A 6,000-nucleotide genomic window follows, 5' to 3' on the forward strand; every position below is an offset into this window, starting at 1 on the left:
TTCAGTTTACTGAAAATTAGGTTAAATTCAGCACTAAAGTTTTGTTCCTTTGCTGCTTTGGTTCCTCTACAACACTAGGGTATAGGTTTGGCTGCCCTATAACACTAGCTTACATAGCTCTACGAGTGTCGAAAATATGTTCCTCTACCTCTAGTTTTGCTCTGCTTCCATTTCATCTCATCTCATTTAGTTGCTTGTTTCTGAATTTTTTCTACTATGATTATGAATGTGCAGATTTAACACTTCAACTAAAGAGACCAAGGCACAAGTTCCTGATCCACTACTGCTGACCCACACTATTTAAAAGCCACTTAAACTAATTAAAGAACTTAATGATCCACTGCAAAGGATCTATCTATGTTGCAGATTTTACACTAGGACGACACAGATTTAACTTGCAGATTGCACAACCAGTCCAATTTAATTTCTGGATTTGTATGGCTACCTGATCCACTAGGAGTAATTGAATTTCACTATTGGATTAATACTGCTAGAGTAATTGAATTTCACTTCTAGATTTGTACAGGAGTACCAGTATAGGAGTAATAGACCTGTTCGGGTGCTACTTTCCACATCAAAATAGACCTGTAATTCTGTTTGTCTTGGTAAAAAGCAATTCCACATCAAAATTTGGGATGTGTTACTCCCTGCTCCTGTATTCTATTAGCACCAAGTCTGCCTTGCCTGTGTATTATATACTTTATTTTTCTTGCTAGAGTACTAGAAGAGTAGTGCTATCTTGCTGCTGGTGACACTCCAAGATAATGCACTATTTTATCTTCTCAGCGTTGTTGTTCTTATTTACTTGCAAGTTTTTACTATGCAAGGTTCAGTCATGCCATCTTTGCTTGTACTGCATGTTAATGTCATCAAAATGCTCACACCAAGTTTGTGAACTGTGGCCAGGTACCAGAGGCTGACCAGGTACTCCATCGACATCTCTAGCTCCCACATGTCGCCCTGGGCTGTAGCGCCCTCTCGTGGGCGATCGACATCCTCTTGGTGGTGCCACTCCAATTAGTATAGTGCTGCTATAGTGTCGAGACAACATGCTATTCAAAACTTTGATAATATGTCATGCACCGTATCCTAAATTCAGGATCTTAAGCATTGCTGCAAAGGATAAGTTGTTAGCTTTCACATGTAATTCTATCATTTTCCTAAATTTATATCTCCACAATCATGTGAAAATAAATAAACACTGCTATCTATTTAAAAGTTAATTCAATTGGGCAGGGAGGAGCGATGCTTGCAGCTAGGTATCAATTTCATACTTGTCAGTAAAGCTGCTGCCACTTCTAAGGCACATGCATGTTGGGTGTCTTGCCGGAGTTGCAGCCATGCTAATCTTTTCCTATGTGAGATTAGAATTTGAGTGCCATCATTCATCTCTTGGTATCTTGTTCTCTATGATGACTGTTCATTATTGAGTGCTATATATATATATATATACTTTGGTTGTCATGCAGTGCTTGTAGTTCCATATTTTGTTGATGCACCGATAGCTGTTCAGAACTGTAGTAGTGTAGTTAGTTTTCTGAATTATTTGGTGTGCATGGAACACTGATTTTTCTTTAATACACTGTCCAAGTCATGATTTTTCTCAACTGGTGCATGTATATATATTTGGGTGCTAGTCAATTAGAGAATGTATGTGATACCATGTCTGTACTATGTGCCAGTGTAGTTGTACTGATGCTTTGGGATTCATCTGTGCAGCAGAGGACAAGGGCTTCATGGACAACCAAGGCGCATGGTGCTCGCAAGCGACGAATGGAGTTTGTTCGACATAGACACGGAGGAGGAGGAGGACGGGCACGGACGAAGGAGGACAAAACATCTCTCTTCTTCCAGGTTCTTCTCATTACCTTCACTTCTTGTACGTGCCTGTGCTGTAGCTCACCCATCGTCTTGTTTGTCCTGTAGGTTAGTGAGCAGCATCAGGAGGAGGAGCTCAAGAACGACCACCAAGAGGCACCACCGCAGCAGCAGATAGCACGTCCATCTCCACCTCCCTCTCCCTCTGCTCCCAATCCTTTTTATTAGAATATATTGAGTACATTCTGTCAACTTGTGTGTCAGTAAGAATATTATTGCTGTTCAAGTATAGTAGCTTCTGTCCAAGTGCTCTTCATCTTGTGTGTCATCTGCAAGGCAATCAAGTTAATTAGATGTTGCTCTTTTCATGTTCTGCTTCATACATACATGCATATGTGATAGCTCCCTGCCTCCCTGCCTGCTACATCTCCGCTTGCATAAATCAAAGAGAAGAAATAAACACTCAGCTTAAAATAATTGTAATGAGCAGCACATGCCTTTCATTTTACAGGATGGTCATTGTATCATGATAACCGGATCATGTCTATGCCAAATACAAATCATTGAGCAGTGTTCCTAATGGCCTGTTACCTTGAATAATAATGTTGACATGAGCACTTTGGTTGCACGTTTGTGACTTCTTGCTTGAATCCCAAAGTTTTAGATCAACGTGGGGTTCAATGTTTGCTTTCCATTCTTATTGTCCGTCTTAGATCGTTCACGGTTCACTGAATCAAGTTGCCTGACCTACCTATTAGGCAGGCTCACATAGCTGTATCTGCCGTGTCCTTTCCAGTTGGACATGTGCAAGCTGTGTTTTTACGTAAGCTCATTTGAAAATCACATACTAGTAGCAGCAAAGTTTATTGCAATAGTTGTTTGTCAACGTTCAGTGCAAGCAACAAAATTCAGTTATGCACAAGCACCATTTAGCAGCAGCATAGGTATATAGCATTCATTTAGCGGTAGAAAAATCCAGTTCATTTTACTCGCTGCTCTCTTTGGCATTTACAGTCTTGGACTCTCTGGCTACTCCTCCTTTGGCCAATGGTGAAGCGCCCGATGAGGCCAGCAGCAAGGCAATACGGCGGGATCGTGCTCCCATGATCGTCTGAGGCGCATGCTCTGCTGCTCAAGGTACGATTACCTGTTGATTCCATGGTCTCAATGTTTTTCTCCTACATGGTTCGGAAGGTGAATCTGCCATTTGAGAAGTCAGACTGCTGTGGATGTAGCATTAAGCCCCTGGATGTAGCTTTTTTGGCTTACAAAATGTGTGTGTTCTTTGAATTTGGTACAAAATCAGTGGTTTGAAGTATTCAGACATGTAATCAACTGAATTTATTGGCAAACTGATTGACAAATCTGAAGATGCTTTGTCAGTTGGTCAAGGCGCAAAGTGTGTGACTAGGCCGCTGGTTTTCATTATCAGTAAACAGTTGGTTGCTGTGTAGGTTTTTGTTGCTGTTGTGGTAGCCCCATCGCTGTTGCGTTGAATCTCATGCCAGCGCTGGTGCGCCTGTGGCTTGATGTGCTGTGATCTTTATCTGTGTAGGTTTTGTTTGATGATATGCTTAGATTATGATCATAAGCATGGTGGTTTGATGATGCTGAGATCGGCTGTGGAATTGAACTACCATTCATTACATGCTCTGTTAAACCATGATATAGTTGCTGGAACCGAGCTTAATATTCATGTCTATATGTGTGTGTGTGTGTGGAGTAAAGTTGTGGTTTGTGCTTCTCCTTTGTAACGTGATGAAACAAAGAATGTCCTTTACTCCTTTTTTGAATGGAATGTTCATAATATATTGGCTCCAGTTTTTTGAATTCTTATCAGCTGATTCATGTAACAGGGCGTCCGTGGAAGGCCCAGTACTGACTATTGAAGGAGCTACATGTAGAAGAAGAAAACACTTGTAGACCAGTGATTCCCATACTTTAGAGCTTGTATCAACTAAGCTTGTATTACATGTAACTTTTAGAACTTGTAAAGTACTGTATATGTAATAGCTTGTAGTATGTGTCATTTGTAGAACCTGTACAAATCTGGCTATTGTTATTTGAAGTATCATGTGTGTTTTTTGCTTGCCAATTTAACTATTGGTTATTTTCTTATTGTTAAATTGAAATGTGAAGAATGTAGGCCTAATAGCTGGGACCCACTTATCAGAACCTGACAAGTGGGACCTATTTGACTAGTGGACCCATTTTATAAAAAAGAAAACTAAAACTGTTGGTACAAAAAGGCCACGGCCCATGAAATAAGAAGGTTGAATTGTTGGGCTTAGCCCATGAAGTCGACCAAAAATTGACAGGAAAAAAATATGCAAATGCTAAATTAAAGGGCTCGGCCCATGTAAAACACCTAATCAGACAGGGCTGAATCTGATCAACGACCTTTTCAATTGGTCGCAATTTTGCCACATCAGATTGCCACGTCGGATCCGACGTGGCCTGGGGAGAGAGCTAGCGACCAAAACAAAAGGTCATAAAATCAATGACCTTTTGTTTTGGTCGTGGAATTCCACGACCTTCTCACAGAGAAGGTCGTTAATTTCAGTTTACAACCGCTAGCTTTTGACCTTCTGTTTTTGGTCACAAAAAGGTCACAAATGAAAAACAATGACCTTTCAGTGACCAATAGTGATGGTCGCAAGTTGACATATTTCTTGTAGTTGGTAATTCCTCCACCCAACAACCCGGCGTCCGTTGAAAAGGAACCATAAGTCGGGTGATGCGTCTCCGACGTATCTATAATTTTTCATTGCTCCATGCTGTTATATTATCTATTTTGGATGTCAATGGGCTTTATTTTACACTTTTATATCATTTGTGAGACTAACCTATTAACCGGAGGCCCGACCCAAATTGTTGTTTTCTTGCCTATTTTAGGGTTTCGCAGAAAAGGAATATCAAATGGAGTCCAAACGGAATGAAACCTTCGAGAACGTGATTTTCTCAACAAACGTGATCCAGGAGACTTGGAGTGGGCGTCAAGAAATGACCGAGGAGGCCATGAGACAGGGGGCGCGCCCTCCACCCTCGTGGGCCCCTCGTTGCTCCACCGACCTACTTCTTCCTCCTATATATATCCACGTACCCCCCAAACATCCAGGAGCACCACGAAAACCTAATTCCACCGCCGCAACCTTCTGTACCCGAGAGATCCCATCTTGGGGCCTTTTTCAGAGCTCCGCCGAAGGGGGCATTGATCACGAAGGGCCTCTACATCAACTCCATGGCCTCTCCGGTGATGTGTGAGTAGTTTACTTCAGACCTTCGGGTCCATAGTTATTAGCTAGATGGCTTCTTCTCTCTCTTTAGATCTCAATACAAAGTTCTCCTCGATTTTCTTGGAGATCCATTCAATGTAATCTTCTTTTGCGGTGTGTTTGTCGAGATCCGATGAATTGTGGGTTTATGATCAAGTTTATCTATGAATAATATTCGAATCTCCTCTGATTTCTTTTATGTATGATTGGTTTATCTTTGCATGACTCTTCGAATTATCAATTTGGTTTGGCCTACTAGATTGATCTTCCTTGCAATGGGAGAAGTGCTTAGCTTTGGGTTCAATCTTGCGGTGCTCGATCCCAGTGACAGAAAGGGAAACGACACGTAATGTATGGCTGCCATCGAGGATAAAAAGATGGGGTTTATATCATATTGCATGATTTTATCCCTCTACGTCATGCCATCTTACTTAAAGCATTACTCTGTTCTTATGAACTTAATACTCTAGATGCATGCTAGATAGCGGTCGATGTGTAGAGTAATAGTAGTAGATGCAGAATCGTTTCGGTCTACTTGTCACAAACGTGATGCCTATATACATGATCATACCTAGATATTCTCATAACTATGCTCAATTCTATCAATTGCTCGACAGTAATTTGTTTACCCACCGTAATACTTATACTCTTGAGAGAAGCCACTAGTGAAACCTATGGCCCCCGGGTCTATCTTCCATCATATTGATCTTCCAACACTTAGTTATTTGTATTGCCATTTATTTTACTTTGCATCTTTATTTCTCTTTATCATAAAAATACCAAAAATATTATCTTATCATATCTATCTGATCTCACTCTCGTAAGTGACCGTGAAGGGATTGACAACCCCTTTATCGCGTTGGTTGCGAGGTTCTTATTTGTTTGTGTAGGTGCGTGGGACTCGAGC

This window comes from Triticum aestivum, chromosome 3A, assembly GCF_018294505.1.
Source record: "Triticum aestivum cultivar Chinese Spring chromosome 3A, IWGSC CS RefSeq v2.1, whole genome shotgun sequence".
NCBI classification, from domain to species: domain Eukaryota; kingdom Viridiplantae; phylum Streptophyta; class Magnoliopsida; order Poales; family Poaceae; genus Triticum; species Triticum aestivum.